This window comes from Rhinolophus ferrumequinum, chromosome 6 (assembly GCF_004115265.2).
Source record: "Rhinolophus ferrumequinum isolate MPI-CBG mRhiFer1 chromosome 6, mRhiFer1_v1.p, whole genome shotgun sequence".
NCBI lineage: Eukaryota > Metazoa > Chordata > Mammalia > Chiroptera > Rhinolophidae > Rhinolophus > Rhinolophus ferrumequinum.
The window spans coordinates 7,586,984-7,605,547 of NC_046289.1; the positions used below are offsets into that span (position 1 = coordinate 7,586,984).

At 47.9% G+C, this 18,564-nt stretch overlaps 1 long non-coding RNA gene across 1 annotated transcript in view; it reads right to left on the reverse strand.

Annotated features, from left to right (window-relative positions):
* Nucleotides 1-14,868: 14,868 nt before the first annotated feature.
* LOC117022827 (uncharacterized) overlaps nucleotides 14,869-18,564 on the reverse strand; it is a 46,538-nt gene continuing 42,842 nt past the window's right edge. Inside the window, exon 3 of the long non-coding RNA XR_004423123.1 lies at nucleotides 14,869-16,721. This is a non-coding gene — a long non-coding RNA (uncharacterized LOC117022827). The remainder of the gene's footprint in view (nucleotides 16,722-18,564) is intronic.

The window sequence follows — 18,564 nt, forward strand, 5'->3', positions numbered from 1 at the left end:
ATTTGACAAATGAACAAACAAGCAGAGAGGGAATAAAAAACTTGGTCAAGCTATGTATGTGGCAGCGATGGGATTAGAACACAGGCAGCCTGGCTCCAGAGCCCGTGCTCTAAACCACTATGCTGGGCCACCTCTCTTCACGTATTCCAGGTGTAAGATTTATCTATACACTTATACATTTACTATTGCAACGACATTTATGTGTATGATAAATATACATTAGATTTAAATTTGAAAGATAGGAATTTACCCTTTCTTCCAAACTCTCAGTGGGTTCCCATGGGCAACTATACCCCTGAAGCAGCAGCACATTGGAAGGAAATGAAACACAATGAAGTGTGATTGGAGCAAACTGACCACGGAGGGCATGTGTTTTGCAGCAAGTGGCATCTGGGTTGAGGAAAAAAAAAACTTTCCATGTTTTGGGATGTCAACACATGTTGAAACTGGCCTCCTGATAGTCCTCGTCTCCTCTAGGGTGTTGGAGAGAATGACAATGACATCTGATCTACAACAGAACTTTACAGTTCACCAAAACACACCCAAAGTCTCCTTTGGGAAGGAATCAGGGCAATGGTCATAGTTGTCAATTCACAGATAAGAAAACGAGGCTCAGAGATGGGATATGACTTGGTGCAGGTCACACAGCAAGCAAGCGACAGAGCCAGCCCAAGAAGCAGAACCAGGAAGACAGGTGGCTGTTAGCAGTAGAAGGGAGGCTTGGAATGGGGCGTGTGTAGGTGCCAGGTGGAAGCTGGATGATTCTAGCAGAGACTGAAGAGGTGTGGTTTGTTATCAACACTTCTCTTTTGGATGCCCAGCAATCTGTAAGGTGATAAATTTGATGTTGCACTGCCATTTCCTTTTAGATGTGGGGCTGAGAGGAGATGAGGAGAGAGGTGATCAGAAGTACCCTGGGGCTGCTAAACCTGTAGAAAGCAGAACCTGGACTAGGAAGGGACCAAAAAACATCTGCCCTTTCTTGGATGGTGACAGCTTCACCCAAGACATTCAAAGAGTCTTGGGAATAAGGCAGGTTCAGGTTCAAAATCCGGTATTTCTTCCCTCTGGTCCTCATCTGAGGATAAAAGAGAACCTATTCTATAATATTAGTTGAGGAGGTGTATGTAAAGATAATGTGACAGTGCCTGGCACAGGGCAAATGCAATTTATATTAGTAATTGGTAACTAAGTACATGTTGCGATGCTCGCAATAATGCGTGTAAAATGTCTCACTTGGGCAGCTTAACAATTGTGCTAAAAGGTAGTTACTTCTGTGCTAATGTTTATTCGCTCGTTCCTCTGTGCCAGACACCACTCTAAAGACCTTTCATATATTAATTGATTTAATCATCAGGACAACACCGTGAGGTAAGTACTATGTTGAGTCTATTTTGTGCATCAAAATGCCCAGAGAATTTGAGTAACTCAGCCAAGGTCTGCACAGCTAGGATTTGAAGTCAAGTGTCCTTCCTTTGGAAACTGCGTTCTTAACCACCCTACTAGTCTTCCTCTTGCTGTTTATTATTAATCCTACTGTTGTGCCATTGTTGTTATTATCTTTTCAATTATCATTCTTACTGTGATGTTTCCCATCAGTGAACATCAAATCACCAGTAATGGCTTTTTCAAGAATAGTCTTCTTCTTGTAACTGATATTTGCCTGCAGTTTCCTTGCATTTGGGCACACTACCACCATGTAAGCAGTGAGTAATGGGGAAAATCCTTGATGGATTGTCTTGGTGAGGACAAATGTGTGTTCCATTTAACTGTAGATACTTGCTGCAAAGACATATCTTCATGACAGAAGACCGGCCCCAAGCTGGCAACACAGATCAGCACCACGGAGAGCTCCTTCCAATCACCAACATGGAACCAGGGCTGATGGTTAATGGAAGTGAAATTAAATCTCTGGTTCCATAATGGTAAAAACTTAGATTTTGGGAGTGGCATCTATGTGCCATACATTTTGCATACCTGGTTTTATTGAATTCTTACAACTACCCAGCAAGGTGGGTGTTATTGTCCCCATTTTGCACATGAGAAGACAATTTCAGAGGTGAAGCACACAGCTATTCTTGGTCACACGGCTAGTAAGTAGGGAAGCCAGGGTTAAATTGGGTCTTTTAACTTCAAATTCCCTGCTTCTTACACTAGATCATGATACTTTAAATTCCCCTGGGACGTGAGTTGTAGGTTTTACTCGAGCCCCCTGACCAAGAGCTACTCTCACAGAAACCCACACTTAGCTGTCCAAGCCAAGGAGGGATTTGCACTGGTTCTCCCCCTGCCATCCTTATCTGGTTACTCACCTAGGGTTATCGTCGTGGACACGGCACTCCATGAGAGTGGACCATGTATCTATATTGTTTACCCATGTAGCCCTTGCCAAGTTCCAGCATACATCAGGCACTGATCAAGTATTTGTTGGAGGAACAAATGAGTGAATGAATGAATGGATGAGGAGTGAATTGGCTTTCAAAGCTCTTTCCCAAGGGCTTGGCCTCCAGCCTCTTGCCACCTTTTTTCTACTGTTTCCTGACCCTTACTGATTTTGCCTCTTTGTTTCTGACATTCTGATAAAGGCAGCGTGGGTGAGTGGATAGGAAGGAAGGGTGGTTACCCAAGAAGCACAGGAGCTGTTCTTTACTGAGATGAACAACAGGGTGCAATAAACGTGTGGGGAGACAAAGTGCTCCACGTGGAGAATACTCTCCTTGTGTATGTGTATTAGGGATGTGGCTGTATCTTTAGTCCTTTCATTAATTGTTGAGCACCTATTTTGTACCTGTGACTGACCTAGACACAAGGAGATGGTCCGGCCACACTCAATCGCTTTTCCTCCCCTGTATATGCCACATTCTCTCATTTCTTAGCTTTCTGACATCCCGTTCCCTTTATGGGAATACTGTTCCCTCAACCATATAGACCCCCTGCCTGGACGATCCTATTCTTCCTTTAGGTCAGAAGTCAGACAGTTCCTCCTGCAGGAAGCCACCCTCTAACTTACTGAATCTGGGGTCAGTACTCCCTGGTACCCCATGTCACCCTCGACTTCCCTCATCTTTGCATTTGTTAGTATTCTGTAATGTAATTTTAAGCTTCCTTCTGAATCCCCCCTGAGAGATGGGAGTGGGAAGATGAGGGACCTGACGTGCTCCCTGTCGAGTTTCCATGGTGCCTGGCAGCCATCTATTTAGTAAGCACTCAACAGATCTTAACTGAATAGCTAAAAAAGAACATATGAACGAACTTTCTAAGCAGTAGAGAACTACATGCACATAAATTATTCCCATTATTCTCCTCGGAGGACTGCCGAGGATCTCCTCTCCTTTGAACTCAGACAGTTGACCCTCAGGTCATGAGTTCCTTCTCCTGACTGTTCTGTATCAAATGAATGGCTATCCCTCTCCCCAGTGTCTACTGAGTACGTATTCCTCACCAGGTACTCTTCTACCCCCTTGTCTACATTAGCTTATTTGATCCTTAGAACAATTCTCTGAAGTAGGTACCATTATTAGCTTCATCTTACAGGTGAGGAAACGGAGGCACAGAAAAGTTGAGGAACTAGTGCAAGGTCACACATCTTCTGTGTCGGTCAAGGTTATGGTAAGAGATGCCCACAAAAACTGGTAAATTGAGGAGGATTTAATAAATAATAGTTTGTTAAGTGGAAACATGAGATTGCCAATATTTGATCATTTTTGACCTTTAAAATGGCAATTTTATAAGATTAAGTCTTACACGAATGTAAGGGCAGAGTTCAGGGAAAGCAATAGTGGTGATGCCATAAGCACCCTGGTGCTAGTAACTCAGGGAGCTGTGCCCACCATTAGGTCTGAGAGGAGAAGTAGAGGAGGGAGAGGAAGTAGTAGTTACCAGAGCCCAGAGAAAGCTGTGTGGAGAGGCCATCTGAGAGAAGCTGTGGCCTTGGATGAGCCCGTCATGATCCACCAGGGAGGTTATCTGGGGTGGCAGTAACTCTGCAACCTGCCTCTTCGCAATTCCTTTCATCTCTACCAGGCTCCCCATTGGCTGAGCCCAAGAGCGAGTCAGAGGTCAAGGGGGCCTGTTGTCGTCGTCCATGGCGTTCAGCCTCTTGGGGCACAAAGCAGAGTGGGGAAAGGTAGAGAGTGATCTGGAGAGGCAAATAGAAGACATGCGGCACAGCTAGCAAGTGATGGAGTTGGCGGGCAGCTCCAGACAGCCTGACTCCAGAGGCCATGCTGGGAACCGGCACTGCTCACTTTGAACTTGGTAGAAAGAGCAGGATCTATTGAGTTACTGGTGCACCAAAAGCTCCTCTCAGGGACTTCCAAGAGCTTCTTGGGCACTCAGCCTCACCAATGCATTATTCACCCATCACATTAATATTGGATTTCTAACAAAAGAGCTGGTTTTAAGAATGCCTTAGCACAGAATAGAGCCAGTCTGAGCCCAAGGCTGCAGCCCACTCTTTGCAGGTCTGGTTCACCTTTGGAAGTTAAATATTTTAGAGGGTACATAGGGCCCATGGCATGTTTCATAAATATTTTAGAAGCTGAGGTTGGCTGTCAAGATGATGGTGCATTTATGAACGTTGATGGCATCCAACCAATTGAAGGTAGCTCACACAGACCACAAAATATTGACCCTGGGTAGAATCATGTGAGCCCGGAATTTAAAAGCCCAGGCTTTGAGGAAATTTTGAGATTAAAAACGTCAGGCTCTGGGCCAACCCAGTGTTATTAGACAGTGGCAGAAAGAGAGGAGAATATGTGTACTGGCGTGTGTGCCAATAGGTGTGCCCTGGGGCTGGAGACAGCCCGTTCTCTCTCTCTACTTGGTACCTTTGCAGTTGATGTTTTCTCTGCCTAGAACATCCTCCGCCTTTAATCCCATGACCAAATTCTACTCATTCTTCAAGTATCACCTCTTCTAGGAAGGATCCCATGATTTTCCACTTTGCCACAGGTAGAGCAAAGCATCTTGGGTATTAGGATAGTTACCTATCTGTCTCCCCCACTGGACTGTGAATTAACTTCTTCTCCTAACATGGTCAGAGACCATGTTACAATCATCTCTGGAGCCTCTAACTTAGCATGATACCTGGACCATAGTAGCTACTCCATACGTGTTGAATGAATGAATGAATAAATGAGTCAACAGATCCTATAGTTCCTTCCTAGAGGAAGCAATCTTGAGTGTTGGAGGAAGGGCTCACCAGACGTCTGTAAGAAATCCCACTGAGAACTGCTGCATTTGTTCTGCGGGTGCAGTTGGGAGCATCAGCTGGAATTCTGAGTCCCAACCATGGCACAAAGTGACGCACGAAAAACCATTGTGAGGGATGGGCTTAAGTTCTCAGCTTTCCTTTATTCCTTCCCCCAGGAATGTTAGCACAGAACCTGGGGGATGTTTGAAAAGTTCTCGGATTCCATCTCAGAATTGGAGACATTATCATTTCTAGGAATCAGTTCTGAATCTGCATTTTAAAAACAAACAAACAGAAATCCATTGAAAACTGGTTTAATTAAAGAAAGGAATGTATTAGTTCCTGTCACTGAAAATCAGAAACAGATCGCCCTCAGGTGAGGCTCAAGGTGCTCAAAGGCTGGCCTGGTCACTATTTTCTGTCAGACTTCTTCCACATGGCACCCCGTCCTCGGTGGCAGGGATATGGGGAGGAGAATGTAATTCCGTGATGGCCCATGTGTGGTTCTCATGTCCCTGACCAGAGACAGAGCAGGAGGTCAGTTCTACACAAACGTCACGGACTGGGAACGGAATTCTGTTTGCAGAAGAAAAGGGAGTGGATGTTGGGCAGGCTAAAAGATATTCCCTCCTGGGAGTATCTATCTGATGGGCAGATAGGGAGACTCGGGGCAGGAGGAACAGCTGGCTTTGAGCTCAGGGAGGCCTGGGTTTGGCTCCCGGAGCTGCTGGCTGTGTGTTCTGGACGTGTCACTTGGATGACCAGAACCTCTAGATTTTCCATCATAAAGTGGCCAGAAGAACTCCCTGGTGTTGTGAGGTTCAGTAAAATGATGAAGGTAGACACCCATATTTGGCACCGCTCCTGGCACATCACAGTCTCCAGCAAAAGGCTGCCATTATTCCCACGAGACTGATCTGTGCTGAAGGGGAGGGAGGAAGGAGGAGATACAGGAAGTGACCACAGGCCCCCATCCACCAGGCCCCCAGTCACCTAAACCAAATCCCAGCCGAGGAAACACACTGGGGCAGTCGTTAGGAGGCTGGGAGGAGCGGCACTGTGAATGGAAAGACGGGTCCAGGCCTCTATAAATGGAGTCCAGTTCTAGTCGTAACAAACCTTGTGACCGCTGCAAGTTAACCTTTCAGAGTTTCGGTTTCCTCATCTGAAAAACAGGGATAATAATTTCTATGCCGCTGGGCTGTTGCGAGGTTTGAGTAAGAATCTCATAGAGCTGAGAACAGTGCCCTGCATGGATTCTGTGTTCAGACAGCAGCCCTATCTCTTCATCCCTGCTGGAGAGATGGGGCTTCCACCCCAGCCAGAGAGCTGCGATAGGAGCCAGGAGAAGGGGAGCATACTCATCGATCCATCCATTCATCCATCCATTCTGCATGCCTACTGCATGCCTACTATGTGCCAGACCCTGGTTTTAGTGCTAGGGCTACAGTGTGCACGAGACATTCAAAGTCTGTCTCCTCCTGGAGCTTCTATTTCAGTCACAGAATCTTAAACACTCTGTTGGCAATAGAGTTGGTGACGTGACAGGCCCATTGGGCTCCAGGTCCACGTTGCCCCTCCAGGTCCACCCTCCAGCCGTCTTCCTTGCTGACCTGAATAGACCATCAAAAGGTGTCTTTGTCCTCTTTCAGGGGGTCCACCCAGTGGCAAGTTCCAGAGGAGACTAGGGAGGGGGATGAAAGTCAGAATGAGGCATCTCTCTGGCTCTCTCCCTGCAGCACTGGCTGAGTCTTCTGGAGAGTTCTCCCTCCCCTGTGCCGTTGGGCTGGAGGGGTAACAGTTCTGCACTATTACTAGCCCTGGGCTACTGCACCTTTCTGTTTTGTTTCCCTTCACTCACCCAGACCTTTGAAATAGTTTCTTCCATACCCAGCTGGCATTGTGGTCAGCTGGCTCGTGCTCTCTGTACCCGGAAGATGTCTAACGTTGATTCTGCCTCCCAGAGGGCACTATGGTGGGTTGTTCAGAGAAGCCATGTGCCCCAGTGTGGAGGAACTCTTGTCTCCAGTCCCTGGAGCAGAGCACGCATGTCTTCCTCTGGCTGTTCCCCACCTCTATTTTTGGTTGTCAGCTCCAGAAGACTCCATTAGAGGGGTCCATTGTCCCTTCAGGTGGTCTTCTCTGGCAGGATTGGAAATGGAGACACCCTCTAACTCCTGTGTCACTCATGCCGCCCGTGGGAAACACACTTCCTGGTCCTGACACTCTCCGTGCAGCCAGTGCCAACATAGCCACTCTCCTTTGGCTTCTGCCAACTGTCAGTCAGCTCAACCCTTGTCCTTGAGACACCTGTCCTCCGTGTCACCCACCTCCAACCTGCAGGAGACACACATTCCTCTCTGAGTCCTCTCCTTGAAGCCCTTCTTTAGAAGTGAAGGGAGAGACACTGTCCACCCTCCAGGACTGTGGGACTCACCACTCTCCCAGCCAGTCCTTTCCAAAGCGACACACCCTACGAAGCCTCCCCCAAGCTCCATGCTCGACCCTTTTGTACCTTCAGTGTGAGCAAGGGGCTGTATCACCCACTGTGACATCTGATGTCAATTGTGTCTTGATGCCTCAGTCAAAGCTATGAGGCATCCCATTCTATCTTTTCTTTGTAGCTCGGGGGGAAAGTGGGAAATGGAAACTTTATAGCTTAGAAAGACTCAGAGGGAGAGATGGAGATTTAAAAGGTCCTACCGGATTGAGGGCAAGGGCACCTCATCCCTGAGTCTGTGTTTTCACATCAGTAGGACTTCAAAAGCACTTCATGGGTGTGACTGAGAGTCAATGAGGCCGCGAGTTGCAGAGCCATTGCAGAATCTTGATCATTACAGCCAATCGCTGCTCTTGGTTATTCACACATACGAAAACTCATTCAGTCCTCACAACAAGCTTATGTAGCAGCTCTGTGGTTAACACTCCCGTTTCACGAGGAAGATCGTTAAAGCACAAAGAGGTTGAGTGTCTTGCCAAGACCTTCTGGTTACTAAATAGTAAAGACAGAATTTAACCTAGAAAGTTCAGTGAACTCTGGAACTTGAGTCTTAATCACACCCCCACACTATCTCCTGCTAAGTTTCCGGTCCTTCCTCCCGTCCTTTGAACGAATTCAGCTGGCTCTGTTTGCCCCAGTTCTCCCTGCCGTGTTCTCCATGCCCCGTTCCATTTTCCTCGCAGCTTGACAAGTTACACAACCCCATGGAGTTGATCGGGCCAAAAATTTGGAATTATAGTCCATAGATGGACATTTGGAGGCGTTTGTACAAATCTGGGGTTGGGAACAATTTGGTTCATTATATACCTGACAGTCTGTGTGCCAGACTTCTGAAGCCAATATATATTCTCCACTTGGACAAGAATTCTCAGCACATAAAACCTAGTGGCAAGCTGTTCAAGAAAACAAATACATCACATCACTTGGCAGGAAAGAGTGTGACACGTCCAAGTGACATCAGGAAAACGGGTTGTGTCTTCTTCCCCCCAGCTGGCAACCACGTCCTCTTCAGAGGTAGCCAGCCTTTAGCCCAAAGCAGCGTATAAGTGGGGAGGATGCCAGGCCTGGCCCTTCCACCTGGTGTCACTAGCGAGGTAGCTAGTTCTCATCTGATGCCACCTACTCAGAGTGTGGCTTTGGGCTGGTCACTTGCCCTGCCTGAGCTTGTCTCCTCAACTGTAAAATGTGAGGGGTGGACTAGAGGGTTCTGAAGGTCCCCTGGCTAAGCGAGGTTGTCAATTCATGGGTCCGTGCATGTCAGACAGTGGGGTTTGAATGCAGGTCCACTGGCCTGCACGCCAACTGGAAATCCATATTTTGTAATCAGATGTGTGAAGTAAAGGATGGTCATGGAGGGAAGATAATGTTTGGTTTCTCAGGAGCTCGTAATACAGTCATATCTTTTCTTCCTCTTATCCTATTGCACACAGACCCTGACAGAACGTGAGAAGAGATTCTGTGTGGCTGTCTTGAGTTGGGGTCTCTTGATTGCTGTGACAGTAACGCAAACTTTTTTTTAAGTTCCCAGAACCGCAGCCCAGGAAGGGAAGTGATACCCCTGGGCCCGAGAGACTCCTACTCGTGTTGACGAGGGTGGCTCCCACTGCAGGCATGTGGATTGGCTGGGGAAACTGATGCTCGTGTCTCATTTTTAGACTCAGGTTGCAGTGACAGCAGATACCCAGAATATATTCTGTCATCACTGTGTCAGAAGCGCAAGAGAGAACATCCAGACGCCAAAGCAAATCCCAAACCTCTACTTGCATCACATCCACTAGCATTCCTTTAGCCAAAGCAAGTAACATAGCCAAACCCAAAGTAAAGGGCTGGGAATTAAGTGTGGGAGGTGAGGAGAGAGAGTGAAAAACTAGAACCAATAATTCAGTCAACCACACTTGCCACGTGATTACCTTCCTCTTCTGATGACCTTACTCAAGTTTTCAGGCGGGGCATGGCCCTAAGATTTCCCTAGCCCTCTGTACATCACGAAAGCTCTACTGTATGTGTCCTTCTGACCAAGGTTCTTCCTGTAAATGCCTATTTATGAGCCAGGCTACGTATATCATTGGCCTGTCAATGGAGAGACCACCCTTGGCCCAATCATCCATCTCTAGGCCAAACAGGGGCTATCCCTGAGCAGAGAAAATTCTAGAGCTATTTTCCTGCCGAGCACCATAGGTGAAGCAGCCTCGTCTAGAAGGGGAAGCTGGGCTTGGGTGGCACCAGGCGCTGGTTGATATTTAACAGGGAGTGTCTAAAGTGAACCTTTCCCGGGCTGGCGGTCTAGGAGGTTACGTGACTTATAGTTCTCGGAGCAGCTTTGATTTGTGGCTGGCCCACACCGAGGGGTCATCAGCCTGTGCATTTTGCCTTTCATGATAGAAGTGGCCCCTTTCCAATTCAGACAAAGAGGGTGGCTTATGGGTAAGGGAGATTTGAGGGGCAACCTTTGGGTCGTGCCAGATTTAAGGCTGACTACCCTCTCTGCTTCCTTTAGTCCCAGTGAGGCAGTTAACGACATTGTCCTTTTACTTTTCAGTGAGTACAATGCTTAGGACTGTTCAGCTGTTACCCCACGTCTTCTTGCTCTCAGATAGAAGGTGGGATGCTTCAACGATCCAAACAGGATGTTGGGTTGTTCTGTCCTTGCAGAGACTGGAGGAGAGGGGCGGCAGAGTTGACTGGACAGGCTTTGAAGCCAAGTCTCCACCCACCGGGCAGACTTCTGTCCTAGAACCCTTTGTTACCTTGCCATGGAAACATTCGATCATGACTCTTATGCCATTCTGCAACAGAAACCGAGAGCGGAAACAAGCATGCCTTTTAAAGAGTCTCACTGGAGAAAATGTACACATGTTATGCAATCGTATGTCTCATTGCAATCTGAAGCCCTTCTTCTGCATAAAGTATACAAAGTTTTGTGTAACTTGTTTACAAACAACGGAAAATATTAGCAGTCTGTTCGTTCCATCTGCTTCCCAAGAGAGGAAGGAATCATTATATCGTGATGTCAGAGGATCTTCCAGCCCACAAGGGCGCCTTCCTGGGGGTGTTGCATGAAAGAAGTCCTGACTTTAGGGAGGTGGAGGCCCCAGCATCTTCTGGGAGAGCTCTTTTGGAAGAGGAGTCAGGACTTTGGCCTCTGGAACTTTCTCTTGCCAATGTGTGTGGTATTATCACAGTCATGCTGGGCTCCTGACATAGCTATTAGGAAAGTGCTTAAATGGACCGTTGGATTGTTTCTGTGGAGAACAATGAAACAAGGAGGTGGTGGGTTTTCTGATGTTCTGCAGGCCGTTGATGGGGAAAGCGTGGGAGATGGCAATGTTCAAAAGAAAGTGAGCTGAGGCTCTGGTGCTTAGAGGAGAGAGAGAGGGAGGAAAGGATGGGGGAGGGAAGGGGAGAGTGGGAAAGAGGGAGAGGAAAATGTGGGGGAAAGGAGAGATAGAGACAGAGATCTAGATCTAGATAGATAGACAGACAGACAGACAGACAGACAGACAGATAGATAATAGATAGACAGACAGACTGACTAACGGATTTCCTGTAATTTTTCCATCCAAAGATAGCCCACCTGTTCTCCCAAGCATCTGTTGTGAGCTGTTCCTGCGCTGTCCCATTTGACTTTCATAATGACCTGGATCCAGATGTTACGATCAGCTTTTTATGGATGAAGAGACTCAGGTGAAAAGAGTTGAAGTGATCTGTCCCAAACCATCACAATTACCAGAGTCCTGGGGTCTTGGAATCAGGCCCTCAGCCTGGGTGGTTGTCCTGTGCTCCACCTGGATCTGCACCTCCAAGTCTGCCCCGCCACCTCCAAGCCTGCCCCGTCACCTCCAAGCCTGCCCCGTCACCTCCAAGCCTGCCCCGCCACCTCCAAGCCTGCCCCGTCACCTCCAAGCCTGCCCCGTCACCTCCAAGCCTGCCCCGTCACCTCCAAGTCTGCCCCGCCACCTCCAAGCCTGCCCCGTCACCTCCAAGCCTGCCCCGTCACCTCCAAGCCTGCCCCGTCATCTCCAAATCTGCTCCATCATCTGAGAGACTCGTTAAAGAGACCCCAGGCCAGGCTTCCTTCTGAAGCTACTCACCAGAGGTCTGGGGAGAGGCCTGGGAATGTGTATTTTTGGTAAGCGTCTACGTGATTCCCACCATCAGCATAGTTTGGGAAACAGTGACGTATCCAGATACTGTCCTCGAAGCTGATTGTGAAGGACACCGCCTCAGACCACTCTAAGGGGTCTTGGGGAAGAAATGCTTTCAACGGCAAGACCGAGAGGGTCATAGCAAACAATGGCGGTCACCTGATGGTCCAACAGTAAGAGAACAGGGAAGCACGTGATGGTACATAATACGGAATACAGAATGCCAAACAGCCATTACACGTGCTTTGCCAAAGTAGATTTCTTGATATGGGAGCATAGTCATAACTGTTAATGAAGAGAACATCCAGGAGCAATGTGGACCGTGTGGCACCACGTGTGCAAATTACAATACTCAACCTGCTGTTCATGGGGAGATGTCTGAATGGCCAGAGGATGGCCATCAAGAATGTGTTTGGACACAGCCAGCAGATAACAAATGATGGAAGTTGTCCACTGTGACCGATAATGTGGGGACAGTGACCTAAAAAGTGTGCCCTGCCTAAAGGCAACAGAATTTTAAAATCTCAAGGAAAATGGATCCACCAAACAGATACATAGGCCCCCCGGTCTGTAATTTATACAGTAAATATTAACAGGGCTTGCTTCTGAATGGTGATGTCTGGGGATTATTTAATTTTAAAAGATTGTATAGAATTAAAAAAAAAATCTTCATCCTTTTTAACTATGACTATGCATGTGTGATTTATAAAAAGACAAATAAGAATGAAACAGTAGGACTGAGCTGCTGGGTCATTGGGGCCCCCTTTGTAGTTGGCATGAAAAGGCCTCTCTCTGGGCCTCCCTGCAGCAGACGGCCCCCCGAAGCTATGCTCTTTGGGGTTAGAGTGCCACTGTCCTGAGCATAAGGCAGGGGCTGAGCTCTGGATTCTTTGAGAAACCATTTGCTTTGCAAAGAAAGCACAGAAACATGCAAGGTGGTCCAGCCCCTAATTACCATAAACCCTTAAAAACTTCTCTGGAAACCTTCTTTCCCCAGGTTTCCCTAGAGACCTCTGCACTGCCTAGCTGTGACTTTGGGACTTGATCTATCTAGGCCCCAGTTGGCTTACTGGTTAAAAAGAGAAAAAAACATTCTTAGGAAAAGGGTCTCTCTGCCCTGTCTCTACCCCATCCTGTCGAACCAGTGGGACCCCCAAGCCGCTCCTCTGCCTTTGCAGGGTCCTGTGTCGCACATTGCACTTGAAAGTCATTGAGGCACCTGTCCTCTCCACCGAACCTCAGACCCCCTGAGGCTCTTTATCTGGGGGCTTAAATGTCATTCTTTGGCTACGAAGGTAAAGAAGGCAGCAGGCAAGGAACCGAGGCCCGACTCCTCACCACGTGACTTCCTGATCCTGGGGCCTTGCTAAGTCAGCTTGCCTTTCCAGGTTGCATTTCCTGCATCAGTTAAGTGAGGTAAGAATACTTACCTGATGGGATTTGGGGCTATTTACAAGTGGCCCCCGTTACAGGGGAAGGAAGAGTTCATAGCGTTGGTGTGACCTGCCTGTACTCACCCAGGTGTTAAGAGACGGATTCAGGCCCAGGTGCTTTCTGGCCTTCGGCAAGCACCTTGCAGTCGCAAACACCAGACCACGCTGCCCCGGCCCTCTGCTGCCAGGACCGGGCTTTCTGAGTCAACTCCCCGGGGTAGAGGGGAAATGCATCAACTCAGCCACACTCCCTGGGCCGCTGTACTAACACCAGGAGAGGCAGGTTGGTGGGAAGTTGTGTGATATGAGACTGAACTAGTCACATGGCTCCAGCAGGACTCGAACGTGCAGCCTGGGCCACACAAGATGCTGACAGCACGTGGCCACGGAGCTGGAAGGTCTGATCCTGTTGGTTTCCAACTGTGCGAACCTGGAAAAGTCAATTAGCCTTTTGAGCCTTTTCCCCTCACTTTGTAAAATGAGGGTAAGGCTACACGTCTCAGGGTCCCATAGCCTGGGTGGGAAGAGCCGCGTAAAGGATACAGGCCTGGTGGCGTTTCCGGTTATTGCTATGCTTGCCCAGGTGGGCTTGGCACACTTAGACTCTAAAGACCCAGGCCCCCTGGCAGCCTTTCCCTCTCCCATCCCCTCAAGAGGACTTCGGATCCTGAGTCTGCCCAGTGTGTGTTCTTGGGCTCTGCTACATGGGAGCAGACATAAGGCGAGGCATGCCAGAGCTCACGGAGAGAGTCTGCTGCTTTGGCTGGCAGTCAGTGAATGGACAGATTTATTTCCAGGCTGTGGGTAAGGATAAGCTAGAAGCATTGGGGAGCTGTTCAGAGGATTGGAAAAGCAGTTTTTCCCCTCAATAAATTTCAAATTAGTATACTTGAAAAATCACTGGGGCTTCTACAGTCTAAATAAAACAGTTTCAGTTCAACAGTCACATTCAGTTTTTTTAATAAAATAAAAAATATGTATAGGCAAAGGAATGACACGGTGTTTTAAAATACCACAGTGTTGGGAAAAAAGGACATTGCTACTTTTTTTTTCCTTTGCACCTTTATTGTTTACGCTGTTCACTGTTCAGAATTTTCATACAGTCTTTCTAGAATCACACATTCCATTTTATTTCTAACCAGCCTTCTCTGTCTCTTGTCCTTATTTGTATGATATTCCGCCAGTGTCCAAGGAGTTCCCAGGGGTTATTTTTCTGAGGAGGCGCTAGGGGAGGGAGGTGGGCAGAGCTGGCCCTCAGCAGAGACATCGAGTTTGTGTCCTGACCCCCGTGGGCCCTTTCCTGCGATGTCCCCACCACCTCTTCATTTCTTCTCTTCCCGTCCCAGCAGCCTCCAGGCCTTCACTGGGCTAAGGAATCAGACAGAGCAGGCTTTGAGTCCTGACTCACTACTCCTTGCCACGTGATCTCGGGGAAGTTTCCTGGTCTCTCTGAGCTCTCTTTTCTTCTCCTACAACATGGGGAAAAGACTCCCTCTCTCACGGGACACTGTGAGAATTCAGGAATATAATGCATCTGGCACACTGTCTGGTCCACGTGTGTCCTAAACACATTCCTTCTGGTGGGGAAGACACTGCCAGAGCCCGGTGCTCAGAGGCATTTGCTTTATAAAAGAGCCTGGTCCCTTAGCCGAGCCCAAGAAATGATTCTCCAATGGTGGAATTTCAGATACCACAGCATGGAGGGGGACGGATCTGGCAGCAGAGACCTCTGGGCATCATTCAAATCCAACGAGGCAGGTTGCTGCTTCTTTTGCCCACGGGCAAGGCTGGCGCTGGCAGAAGAAATCCTGACCCTCTTTTTAAGGCTATGCTGCTGTAGCCTGGCCACGGCAGTCTCCGGGAGCCAGCAGAACAGGGCAAATCCACATTTATTCAACCATCCTGCCAAGGAGAAAGTAGCTTCATGTGGGTGTAAACCAGGAGCTTTAAGAAGCGCAGCAATCCTTTAGGGCGATCGTTATGTCCCTTCCAGAGCCCTTGAAGAGTCACCTGTCCCAGGGGTGTCCTCACAGACTGAAGTGAGCTCCCACGGTGGGGAGTCCACGTGTCATTTACACCCCTTCTAATTTGAAAAGGATCCCAGGTGGCTCGCTGAGGAAGGGACTATGCACCGAATGCTGAGCTTTTCCCGTTTTTTTCCAGCTTTCACGGTACATGGCCATTAAAATCAAAATCTGATCAGCGAATGGTCACAAGAATGAAATGAAAATGCTGCCAACGAGAAGCTGAACAATCCATCCTACAGTTGATTTGCAAATAGAGCTGCACGCTTCCTCAGTGGTAGGTAGTCCTTTGGAAATTTCTTGAAGCTGATGTAGCACTCAGCCTTTGTTCATGCATAATTCTCAGTACGGATACGGTGCATCTAAGGTCCACATGCCCACAGTCACTCTATGTCTCCTATATAACAACAAAAAAACTGCTCAACGGACAACCGGAAAGCATGCACCAACCAAGACCACGGCAGGTATTATGGAAAAATGTCCTCCAAACCCAAAAGAGACAGAGAGAGAGAAGGTAAAGGATAAGAGAAGTAAGACTAGAATGACTACACAACAGAACATCTGCAGCCTAGCGGGGGAAGCAGATAGAACCAAGGAAAGCTCTGTGAATCCAGGAGTGCCTCTCCAAATATTTGGTTCATGCTAAAAAATACAGCACGTTTATTAAAAATATATATTTATAAATCTTGATATCAACAGATACACACGTCAAGCCAATGAAAAAAGAAAAATAAGGTATCTCCCCGGTATCAAATAGACACTTTTGATGTGGGATGCCTCCCCAAAGACTGCCCCTGTGGTTTTTCATACTAAACAGCTTGTGACCAGAAGATGAAACGCGTGTCCTGGGAACACGCCAAAGAGTGGCGTCTGCCCTGTTCCTCTTTTCGAGTATGTGGTATCTGTCTGCGATCTGGGGTAATAAATTCCTGCACCCATCCTTTCACCGATGGCATCAAAGCCTGGCCTTCCAAGCCGTCTTCCGGGCCCCCTGCCAAAGACGTTGAGTTCCTGGTTGTGTTAACGAGTTTTGTTGGATTCATTGTGCTTTAGAGTCTGCTCCTTGCAGCAGGATCCATTTATTTTTGTGACCTTTTATAAAGTTCGAAGGTGCATTTGATCGAGTGGCGTGTGTAGGTCACAGCTGCTTGTTTGTGCAGTGTTCAATCACTGATTTGGCGACACACAGGACTCCCGTCGTCTGGCCATCCCGAGGCGTCTGAGGAGCCTCTGGGCCCTTCACAGCGTGGTGTATATGTACACAAATATGATTACAATCAGGTTCAGGATGGTTCCGAGAATCCCCAGCATCGCCAAGACACTCTCCTCTTTACTCTCTTTTTCTTGGCCTCCTCTGTCTTCATCATTTCCATTCGTGATTACCATCTTGGTTGCAAATGTCTTTATCTTCCTCCCCAGGCCAACCTGGAATGAAAAAGAGGCAGCACAAAAGATGATCATCAATAAGCACCTTCTCCTTAGCCAAGCAGATTGGGTGGGGGTGGTGATTTCATGCCTGGGGACTAGGTCACTGGTGGGAGTGAAAAATCACCTATGGATCCAATCTTGGGACACAGTGCTCTTGGCCATGGAGGAATGGCAGAGCATGACGTATCAATTTCAAGGACGAATGTCCTGACCTTGGCATAAAGCGATTAGCTCAGGAGTCTAGTCTGGGAGCCGCCCACTCTACTGGGGTGGTTTCTCCCTTTTCCCTGATGCAGAAATGGAGACAGCTGCATGGCAGTCCAGCTAAGACTTGCGTGTTCTCCCATGCCAGTGGGAGTTTGACACACGTCCATGTACTGGCTCACACCCAAGACCTGTGCTGTCCTATATATGCGCGAAGGGTGTCGGAGGGCGTCAGGGTCGCAACCATCCGAGTCCTGGCTGTGATATTGGCAGGGATGGACAGGATCTAAGGAAAGCAACGAAAGCACTGAGACCAGAGAAGATGGGAAGAGCAGAGGAGGGCACCGTAAGAAACGTGCATAGCCTCTCACAGCAGTACACACTGGTACAGTCATTCTGGAAAGTTCCTTGGTATTACCCAGGAAAGTGAAGAGACACACATTCTACTGCTGGGTTGGGCACCTGTTCCCCTAGGTGTATAACCTAGAGAAAGCCCTGCACCTGTGCACCTGGAGATGTGGGCAGAAACAATCCTACAAGCTCCATTTGTGACAGCAGGGGACTGACTGGAGGCCACCCAAATGTGCACCGAGAACAGAGCAGATGCGCACGACCATATGATGGAACCTTACACAGCAGTGAAATGAATGAACAGAGCCTACACGTGATAAGGTGGATGAAGCCCCAACACTTAATGCAGACTGAAAAAGCACGTTGCAGAAGACGTACCATATGAGTCAACTCACACAGCCCCAAAGCAGGCAAAACCAAACAATATACTGTTTAGAGACGTATACATTGATTTTTATAAGGAGCAGAGGAACGATTAACACAAAATTCATGAGACTGGCTTCTTATAGACACGGACAGAGTGCGGGGCCCTCTTGGAGGGGCACCAAAGGCCTTCAGTATATTTTTTCCATCGTTAAGCTGGGTGGGAAGTACTGGCGTGTTCATTTTTGTCATTATCTGTTAAACTGTAGACGTATGTTTCAGAGATTCTTTTGCATGTGTGATATATTTTGCAATAACTGACATAATTTCATTTTATTCTTTAAGATAATAAATGTAGCCATCTAGGAGGCCTGATGGGTAGCTGACGCCTTCTTTTCCACCGATCACTAATGCAAACTATATGCAAAAAATTATCAATGTGTGTGTGGTGGCAGCAGCGTGTCTATTGGATGGGATGTGACGTGATCAGGCCAGGGCCCGCCAGCTTCATTTCCTTCATTAGAGAACGGTGCCTTTAGAACCACGAGGCTTTTCATGCTCCGGGGTTATGAGGGTTAATTTTATGTGCCAACTGGACTGGATCACGGGATGCCCAGACATTTGTCAAACATTATTCTGGATGTGTCTGTAAGGATGTTTCCAGATGAGATTAACACTGCAATTGGTGGACTGAGTAAAGCAGATTGCCCTCCCCAATGTGGGTGGGCCTCACCTAATCAGTTGAGGCTGAGAGTAAGCGGGACTTTCTCCTGCCTGACTGCCTTTGAGCTGGGACCTCAGCGTTTTCCTGCTTTCAAATTCAAACAGAAACATAGGCTCTTCCTGGGTCTTGAGCCTGCTGGCCTTTCTACTGAAACTAAACCATCAGCTCTCTTGAGTTTTACAGTTGCTGATTCACCCT